Source organism: Lissotriton vulgaris, chromosome 7 (assembly GCF_964263255.1).
Source record: "Lissotriton vulgaris chromosome 7, aLisVul1.2, whole genome shotgun sequence".
Taxonomy (NCBI): Eukaryota; Metazoa; Chordata; class Amphibia; order Caudata; family Salamandridae; genus Lissotriton; species Lissotriton vulgaris.
In genome coordinates this window covers 1,088,054,353-1,088,065,430 of record NC_141695.1, presented here as the reverse complement: position 1 = coordinate 1,088,065,430, position 11,078 = coordinate 1,088,054,353, and positions in this window count along the sequence as shown.

Genomic DNA, 11,078 nt, shown 5'->3' with positions numbered 1-11,078 from the left:
TGGTTGGTATGTTCATAATAGTGGTGATAAATCCTACTTAGTGGTGTAGTTGGATTTTACATTACTGTAGGAAGCTGGCTCTTTATATAGTGTACTAAAATTAAGTACACTGTGCAGAGAGTCCAGTGGATCCTCATATATTACACAGAGGTAAAAGCAGATAATCCTAATGCTCTTTTTGAGGTAGTGCAGGTACGCGGTTAGGCTTACCAGAGGGTAGTGCTAAGTCTTTGCTGTGCTCACATAGGCAATAAATGAGATACACACTCAAGAATATATCTGAGATCAATTTAGAAAAATAATATGGATTTTTTTGTAATTTTTAGGACAAGAACAGAGTTCTAAGATGCGTACCTTCGGAGTTACGATTTTTCAAAGTTCGTAAACTATATCATTTTTGTGCATGATTACGTACCATTGGAAACAATGGAAAAAACAGAAACATGCATATACAATCAGGCAATACTTTCATAAAGATCACCTTCTCATTGTAGGTAAATGTCAGGATCAGATCCAAAGTTCCAGCAGGAGAAGTTCAGGAGCATCCTGGATCGGCCAGGAGCAGAGTGCCAAGGGTCTTGGAAGCTGGTGCACAAAGATGAGGGGAGCCACTTTAAAGTACACAGTAAAGGAGGACTTACGGGTAAAGTCTAATGGGGCTCCTTTGAGGGAGGAGGTTGCAAGGGCTTGGGGACCATGGTAGCACAGCTGGTAGGTTGGTGCCAGGTGATCTCGGGACAGCTGGGCCACTCAGGAAGTGGGTCTCAGGTGTCTTGATATCCCTCAATGGATACATATTTCAAGGATTTTGGGAGTCTGATATGAACTTGTCTTCTCTGTGATTGCTGTTCGGGGTCTGGTACACCGGCTATTGGTACCCCGCAGCTCCAGGAGGTTCTGGTGTGGAGTCAGATTTGACCCTCTGTAGCTGTTGTACCTTTTCTTGCTTCAGTGCTGAAGCGAGGTCAACGAATCAGACTTCACAGGTTCAGTCCCTGTGGTATGCAGGGGAGTGATACCTTCACACCAAGGGAGCTCCTCAGCAATTTCTTGAAGACTTGAGGTCCTTCAGGGTTCTTGGAGTCCTTTTAGGCTCGGGATAGCACAGCAGGCAACAATTGTTGAGTATTTGAGGCAGCTGGCAGAGTTTGGCACCTTTTTCTTCTGGGATTCAGGTCCCGTACAGCGGGTCTTCTTTGACTTGGTCTTCTCTTGTCTGTCGAATCTGACGTTTATGTCTTGGGGTGCAAACTAAATACTAAATTTAGGGGCATTGCAAAGGGAGACCGGTAGTAGCGAATCAGCTCCCCAGCCTTAGGGTCTCTGCACCCTCTAGTGACCACTGCCTGTGGGAAGGGGCACTACCCTAGCCCTGATAGGTTGTTTCGCCACCATCCCAGGAGGGTGCAATTTTAGGAGAGGGGTTCACATCGCCTGCCCCTCCCTAGGGGTGGTGTAGGCTAAGTAGGTATCCGTCCTCCTAATCTAACTCATTTTCCCACCAAAAGTGGAGCAGGAAAGAGGGCTTGGCTTCCACCAATATCTGGAGGTTCCTGGGTTGAATTTCAAAGGTGGCATCACCTTTGAAGCTTCCCACCCAGGAAGGCCATCCTGCCTTGGAGGAGGTGTGAAGTACCTCCGCCTAGAGCAGGATTTGTCTCTGTCCTCTGAGAGAGCTGAACCTCACTCCATGAGATCAGAAACATGTCTGGTGTTGGCGGACTGGTGAAAGCAAACTAGAAACCACACCAGTGCTTGGTAGGTTTTCAGGGGACCCTCTAAATGGGTCTCCTGTGTGAATCTATTAATACATTCAACACTGTGAGGATTTATTAAGACAAGCTGTTTGGCACCAAATATCTTAGAAATCAGTGGAGCCATCATGAAGCTATGAAAATCGTTTTAACAAGTGTCCAGCCCATGTACTCTCCATGGCTTCCCTGTGTACCTATAATATGTCTGAATAGACTTGGCATTGTAGCAAAATATCTGCTCATACTGGAATGCCCTCACATAGGAAATAGTGCCCCCCGGCCTTAGGGATAAAGGCCTGCAGTAGGGGTGACTTACCTATATCTTATGAAGTCTATGGGTTGCATGGCACAAAGGGTGGAGCCTGCTACGTGGTGTAGGGAAATGCAAACAGTACATTTCGGACATTGCAGCGGGTGCTGCACCCCTGACTGCTTCTGGTCTCTATTTCCTTATGGTAAGGATTACTACTTTTGAGCAATTGGTAGTATCTATAATTTTTGCCTGTGACCCCAGAGTCTAGCATGACCATTTCAGTGACTTATTCTTTTTTGAACTTTATAGCAGCCTTCAAGAAAGGATGTGGTATTGCACTCTATAGAGTCTTGCTGTTGGCTCGAAGGGTCCTCCTGCTTTTCCCCTGAGTTGGTTAGTGTTCTGCCTCATCATCTTTTTCTTCCACAGTAAGAGGGCCACAGAGACCCCCTATTCCCAAAGGTTCTGTATTTTCATAATTGGAAGAATCAGCAACCATTTCCCTGGAGCCAAGAAAGTCTCTAGATTCAGGCTGCTTCCTCTCACCTTTCTGAATGGATCGCCTATGGTCTAAGTATAGGACAAATTCAACCAAATTGCTGCAATTCTGAGGGTGAAGAGCTATTACGTCTTTTACCTCGTCTCTAAGTCCACAATAGAACATTACAGATCTTTTAGCTTCCGGACAGTTTGTTTCAGCAATCAGGCAGTTAAACTGTGCACTATATGTGGTCTGTTCCTTACCTCCTCCTTGTCTGAACTCTATCAACTTTGTATCTGTCGATACTGTGTCAATAGATCAATCAAACATTTTCTCAAGTTGCCTTTTAAAATCTCTCCAACAGTAAAGCAGAGGAGCATCAACATTTACCAAGAGTACACCCCAAGCAGCTGCATCCCTTCTCATGAAGTCTATATGTGACGACTGTGCATCTGGAAAGGCTGTTGGCTAAACTATAAATGGAGTTGTACCTGGGTAAGGGAGGTCTGGGTTTCGATTGGGTCCCCTGGAAACCTGGTAGAGTCAAAGGTATTGTAGTGGGAACAGTAACTCAGACCGTCTGGGGAGTTGATGCTGCAATTACTGATACAGGAGTTACCAGGGAGGCTCTAGCCATAAATGAATGGCCCTTGATTTGAGCCACTTTAGTTGCAAGAGCTGAAACTTTAGTGCAAGCAGCCACCAGATCTTTCTTCATGTTTGTAAGCATTCTACAAATGTCCTCCATTGATGACATCTTGGAAAGCCTGCTCAGGAGGAACACATACCATTGGGCTTGCTATCTATCAGGCCCAGTTCCTCAGAAGCAATGCTCTCAAGATGCCCTCCTTCTGGCAGCACCAACTCTGAATTTTATATTTCACCAAAATATAAATGTGGCCAAATGGGTGGAAGGGAAGTTAGGTTGGGTAGTGCACGAAAGGAGACCTGGAAGGAAAAATGTTAGTCAACAATTCTTAATTCTACTTTGATGAAGAGTTCTTTTTACATTTCATGTACAAAAATGCTGGCTGTTTCCACTAAAGAGCACAATTCAGAATTACTTCCTTATGTTAAATGATACAAAGTTCTTGATATTCCTTAATCAACAGCTGTTACAGTTCTTTTTAAAGGTTACTGGCGTGAGTGTTAGAACACACATAACAATAGCAATAACGATATTACAGTAATACAATATATATTTTTGTTTAAGGATTGGAACATTGTCGGTATAGATATGCTGATGAGATGAACTTTTAGTACTTCTGGCAAGGAGTGTGTGACAATTGTAGGTACATATCCTCTGACAGAGGCAATTATTAGACTATATAGCACTACTTCGCCAGACAGCGCACTGATGGTCTGCACATTATTTTGATCTATCGTTGACGGTTTACCCAATGTGTGCTCTAATTTCAAATGTATATGTCATGCTAATCCGTTCATTTTGTGGCATATGTTATGATGTATGTATAAAACCAATACAAATGATTCCAAAAATAGATGTAGTTAGGATGTCTGGAGTTGTCTTTGACATCCACATCACAAAGGAGGAGATAAATGCCCTTTGAGAAGGAGGAGAATTCATTTGAGGAAATTTTATTTTACACTGTTGAAGTTTCCTAAAATGTCATGAAATTGGACTGGTTTGCTTGAATTATTATTTTTCCTTTTTCATAATTGATTTAATTAAGTGTGATACAGAAAGTTTTCAATGCAGGTACTGCAAAACTCACACCTCCTAAATTTGCAGATCTACAAGAGGGATACATTTATTCTAAGGTATTTTCCCAGGCTGCTGTGGCCAAAGTGTAGAACATGGGATCTGTTATGATTTCTCCTAAACGATTATGATTTCCTCATGTCTTTGACTGAGGTACTTGCCCATCGTTCATGTTTCTACGTAAGCATGAGAATGTTGGTTTTCAACTTCTCTCGGCCGGGTTTCAAAGTAAAAGTTCAGCCTGTCACCAATCGGTTTTTCTTCAAAATTAGCATCTCCTGTGGAAATGCTCGATTCACCATCAATTGAAGATTGATGGGCACAGGCATGTGCCATTATATACTTTCTAAGTGCATCAAAGACAGCAACCAGAAATCATATCGCCCCACAAGAAAAATAAAATTATAGCATCATGTTAGTATTATTTTATTTTTCAGAAGGCTCTGAAGGTGTGGGGGGGGGCCCACAGAGCAGGGGGAGGAGTGGTGAGCTCTTTCTAAGTGCGCATGATGGTTTTGCCGGGAGTCTTGGGCAGGCCAAACAGTCATGCGTACTTAGCATGTTCTCCACCCTGCTGTATTGCACAGCCTGGGTGGAGACCATGCACAAGCTCCCACTGCCTGTCTGAGAGCTGAACCACAGCACTATCACCAATTGCTGCTCTGCTGTCATGCTGGTGACAGCAGTGTCATAATTGGGTAGGAGAGTCTGCTTCCTGCTCGACGGAAGAAAAGCGGCAGCCAGAAGGTAAGTGCATTTTTCTTTTTTTCTTAATTCCCTGAATCTCCCCTCCACCCCACCATTACTGCCCCATAGCAGTTACTACTGGCAGCAAGCCACAGATAGGAGTGGAGTGACCACCCAGGAGCATCTCAAAGCCAATAAGAATGTTGAAGAAATGTTGGACCTCATTCGAGGTTCAGAGGGGGAGGAGGCCGGCTAAATCTTAAAGAGGCCAGTTTTACTCAGATTGTAATTTTTTTAATGAAATAATAGTGTCCACGGAAAATCATACGAATAGGCCTAGAATCAAGACAATTTTTATTGGAATGACTGTTAATTACTACGTGTAAAGAGGGCTAGATGTACTGTCTCATTGTCCCATGCACCTCATATAGTGATCATTTGGTCTCATCCCAGGAAGGGGGATTCATAACCTATTTGTCATTTAACATTAGCAGTGTGGTAATTCAGAGAATAATAATAGAAGCGGTACCCATTATGCAAATGAAGTATCACACCTCATTTAAAGCGCATTGAGACCAATAGTATAAATATATGCGAAGCAAAATCTATTGTGTGCATTGTGTGATATTTACACAGACACAACATGCTTCCTATCATGTTTTGCCTTTCTTTAATGGCATTTGATTTATGCATTAGAAAATCAGCTTTTGTCAGAACCTTGCCTGCAATACAATTTGTCATGTACATTTACTAAACAAAACAATGCATGGCTGCAAACAGTACATATCTTCTTTTTTCTTCCAGTAAAAATTTAACAAGACAGTCACATATATAATCTGTGTACACCAGTATTTTATATTTTTCACAGATTGCCTTACGCTGTTGGATACAAACTTTAGAAACGATCGAACTAATTTATCTTAATTAACAAATGACCTTAATGAACACTGGTGTATCCAGTTTAGAGAATTACATCGATGGCGCTCTCAAATTATCTGCAATATTTTTATCTACAAATCGATAGCAAAGCTTTGCAGCGCTTGCTGCCTCACACAGTCAAAGCAATGACAATGTTGTAATCAGCTGCTGCCACAAAGCCTACGCCATTGAATCCTAATAGCAAGAATGTTATCTGAGATTTGCAGGAAATGGGCAACTGAATGGGACTGGAGAACCAATCAATAGTTTCCTATCATTCAAAAATAAATGAAGTCTTGTGGAAACAATGTTCAATTAAACCCTTGTTGTGGTATGTAGCAACATATGGCAATCCTCCAGAATCGTCATACAAAGTTATTCTCTGGCGTTCTCTCTGTTAAATTGTGTAATTCCTCTTTCCTAAAGATAACATTTCTAAACTCACAAGACTGTGCCATACTGTGTTAGCATACATGTACAACATCAATGGAAACGCATACAGAAGCAACTCTGCATTTTAACAAACAAGGGCCCCCATTTCAAAGCCGGGCAGTAATTGGATGCAGAGAGAAAACAGCTGCAGCTACTGATTCAGACCTATACCATTACTATAACTACCAGACATCCCTATGTTTCGAGACTGGAATGGGGAATAACACCCTGACCCCAGAATTACAGGGTCCATATGGATTTGTGGTTCCTGGTTCCAGGTCCATTACTGCCTACATGTTCCCCTTGTTTTTTGCAGGGGGCAAATGTGCCTAGAAAAGATTGTTTTCTTCTTATCAGGTAGGCCCTTGCAGTGAGATTAACCTAGTAACTGTAGCCGACCCACACTTCATCACGGTTGGCCTGAGATAGTAACTTAATCTAGTGAGGTCAGATGACCGCGATTGGTGATTTTTGCTTATTGGTGCTATTTTCGTGTTTTGCCTCATGAGTACAGTATTTTGTTAGTTTATTTGTTTTTGTCTTAACTGGTTGCTGAACGTTTTGTCATTTTAAGAAGGTATCCCAAAGGGATTTTTTGCTTGAATTAACAGTCCTCTTGGCACCCCATCCCTTTGGTTGTGGGGTCCCTCTCTCTTTTATTAGAGCTATTTTTACATGGAACATTGCCTCTAAGTTAAGCCTGATTGCTTGAGTGTCAAGCTATCAGAGGGATAAGCACATGTTAATTCATTGACATTTGTGGTTATCCCTGACAGGGATTGTGGTTGTTGCCTGCATGGGGCTTCTAACCCTCTCAACTAACAACCCAATCTCTTGATGTATTTGTGTGCAAACTTCTGCCATGATGCACTTTACAAATTGGATGACGATACATTGTGCACTGTCCCCACAAAACATTGTTTGAGCTACTGATAGAAGCTAAGAGGTGCAACCAGCCTGACCAAGTTTTGCATTATTGCTCTTTTCTTAAGGAGTGATCAGAGTTCCGGAACTAAAGAGGCCTAATGCCTCTCTCCAGTCAGTAGTATTTTAATATCAGTTTGGAGATATGTACCAGTAGGTGGATGGACAGAATGACACAAATTCAAGTCTTCTGCTTCTGATGTCAGGGTTTCTAAGAAGCAAACTGTTTAATGCCTTCAACTTGTGTTTTCTGGGTATTCAGAAATTCTGAATATCGGAGCAGAGGTTTAGATACAAGGAATCCAAAAGTAAAACTCACAAACAGAGTGATCTCTAATTGTACATATATAAGACCCTTGGCTCCCTATTGTAATAACAACTGATACCTTTACGCAGCTCTCACAACTAGCCCTCAATTACCCCTAACATACATCATTACATGTGAGTGTTCATTATGGCCCATCTAGAATCAAATGGTGCTTTTCACAGCTCCCAATCAGGATTCAGGGCAGGTTATTCTACCGAAACCGCCCTACTGAGAGCGACAGAAACTCTACGGGCAGGTGTAGATGCAGGACAGACCATGGCACTTATAATGCTGGACCTGAGTGCGGCGTTCGACACTGTAGCACACTCCATCTTGCTACAGTGTCTGAACAAAGCCGGGGTCACCCAGGAAGCATTGGGCTGGCTTAAGGCTTTTCTCACCAGCCGCTGCTTTCAGGTTCAGAGAGGTGCTTTTCTCTCTGACAGCATTGCCTTGGAACAGGGGGTGCCTCAGGGCTCTGCCCTGAGCCCCACCCTGTTCAACCTGTATATGGCCCCTCTGGCTGAAGTGGTTCAATCGTTCGGCATTGAATTAGTCTCATATGCCGACGATACCCAACTTCTCATCTCCCTATCCCAAGCCCCCTCTGTCTCTCCAGACAACTTTAAATCCTGCATGCAAGCTCTGGCAGGTTGGATGACCCAACACTGCCTGAAGCTCAATGGCTCGAAAACAGAGGTTCTTGTTATGGGAGGTAGGGATTCGAGCTGGACCAAGGAGTGGTGGCCTTCATGTCTGGGGCCGTTACCCACCCCCTGTGAAGCAGCCAAAAATCTGGGGATTTGGGTTGACCCTAAACTCTCCTACGACTGCCACGTGAACAGGGTGGTCGGTAAATGCTATGGGGTCTTGAAGACCCTTAACCGTACCCTGGATCTCCTCCCTCTTGAAGCAAGGCGCACTATGACACAGGCGCTCGTGACTTCTAGAATAGACTATGGGAATGTGCTTCTGCTCGGAACATCGCAAAATAACATCAGGAGACTTCAAGTCCTACAGAACACAGCAGCACGTCTAGTCCTTAGACTTCCCAAGAGAGCTCCATCCAAACCTGCTCTGGATACCCTCCATTGGCTACCCATAAAAAAGAGAATTCTCTTTAAAGCACTACTAATGTGCCATAGGATCATCTCCCAAAAAGCTCCTTCCTATATGAATGACTTAGCCATTCCCTATGAGCCCAATAGAACTCTCCGCTCCAGGGGAACTGGCTTGCTCACAGTACCTCGTATTAGGAAGGCCAGAATGGGTGGCCGCTCTTTCCGGGTTATGGCCGCCAGGGAATGGAATGCTCTCCCTATGGAGATCAGACTAGCGGACTCAGAGACTGCCTTCAGGAAAAGCTTAAAAACTCACCTGTTTTCCCTGTAACTCCCTACTATGCACCTGACTTCTTTCCACAGCGCGGGGACACGCCGTGATGGCGTCACCAAGCGCTTTATAAACTCCTTTGTTGTTGTTTGTTGTTTATGTCCATGCCCCAACATGAAAGACCACAGAGTTTGAATTGATAAAGAACACAAGATTTAATCTTCTCAAACAGAATGTGCCTGCAGTGAGATTCATGCTGCTTAGCAAACACTTTCTTCAATAACATGCTCATGATGCAAATAAAAATCCCTTTGTGCTGTTGCTTAAACATTAAGGGGCTGATTTCAATCTCTCTAGGAAAGCCCCCCGTAAGAGTTGAACGGATAGCTTCGCATTCGTAAATGAGTCGGTCGGAGCAGATGCGATCTTTGTATTGTAGGTGCTCATTTGTAACGGGGGACGATTCGGTCAGAAACATGGGCTCCGAATCGGACCCGCACGCTGCGGATCCAGGTCAGAGGGCTTCCTTACGAGATCAGAATCGGTCTTTTGGAAAGGTCTTTTCAAAATCAATGTATAGTTTAATGGGTTAATCTTGTACAATCAAAGTATTATCAATCTGCAGATTAATTAAACTGTCCAACTCTTTAATGTTCCCATTTTTTTCAATTGTCAGTTTAAAGTTACATGTGCTTGTGGAACATCAATTCCACGTTTGGATTTTGAAAATGAGTGATATGGTCAACTCCGAAGCAGTAGATTGGTAGGATCATGGGTACCAATTGTGGTGACCACAATCAGCCAACCATCATCACCAATTGCAGTTTCAACTATTTAAACATTTCTTTTTTTTTCAAGTTTAAGTTTATTGAAACCAGGAAAAATAGAACTTTATTATAATAAAACATTTTAAAACATAGTTAATAATAAAGTTCATATTGAGGGATATGGGTGTAATGGTTACAATAAACATTTGATCCAAGAGTAAAGAAAAGGAAAAAGAAAAAGGGGGTACACTATAACTATCATCATAAAAGGTTCAAAGAGAAGTGAATTATAAAATTAAACATTGTACTAAACATTTGATAAAGATATGATTAATACTCATGTAAATAAAAAGGTATCAATAACATCATTACCTTTTTTAGAAAAAAGACAAGGAAACACAATCATGGCGGTTTATGGACATCGTCCGACATATTTACAACATTAGTAATAGAAGTAGCTGAAGCGGCAGATTTGGATAAATATGTAGTGAGACGGAGCCATAATAATCTCTTTTAATTTCTAAAGAGATATAGGTGACATAATTGGTATTGAGTCTATGATGAAAGCACATGGCGTTGCACCAGGCTTTATAAGTGACTTTAGCGGCTTGCTTCCAATTCGAGGTGATTAAATGTAGAGCTACAGCTATTAATAAATCTAACAGCTTAAAATGTGATGGGGATTGAGGCCAGGAAGGGGACAAGGAGCCTAGAAAAATGTTTGATAAGGAAAGGCAGCTTTTAGTGTTAAAAATGCTGTTAATTTGGGACCAAACTGATTGCCAAAATGTATCTATATTAGGGCAGTCAAATAGCATGTGTTTTAAATCAGCACTTGAGCATGGACAGGACCAGCAAACAGATGGAGCTGTAGGGGAAAAGGTAGCTCGTGTCGCTGGAGAGTACAATAAACATTGATAAACAAAATAAAGAGTTTGGGTAGTGCTGGCCGCCCTTGAGGTTTTGTGAATTTTTAACCATAATTTATCCCATAAGTAGACAGTTCAACATTGTGATAAATCCTCTTCCCATACCAATTCAGTTTTCGATTGAAGTCTTCCTAAAGGTGATAATAAATGTTTATAAATAGAAGATGCGGAAGGAGAAGTGTTCAATAAGGGGAAGATTGTAGAACATGTGACAGGAAGATTAGGGAGTGATAGAAGTACTCTAAGGTATTGTTGGAGAGAAGGGAGTAAAAGATCATATTGTTTTTTAAAAGACTTAGGGAGAGCAAACGTAGATTAAAGTTTCGAAAAAGATAAAGGCTTATTGTCAAATAGAAGTTGTGAAATTCATATCAAACCTTTGGATCTCCATGAATTCCAATAGAAAGCACGATTTTTGATATGTAATAGTTTGCTATACCAAATAAGTTGTTGCAATAGTGAAGTAAAAAAGGGGTAGGGGGATGGTAGGAGGAGAGTTAAAAGTTTACGAGTATGAGAAATGACAGAAGAATGCAAAAAGGAGGTGTTAGCAGTGAATGCAAGGGTATAT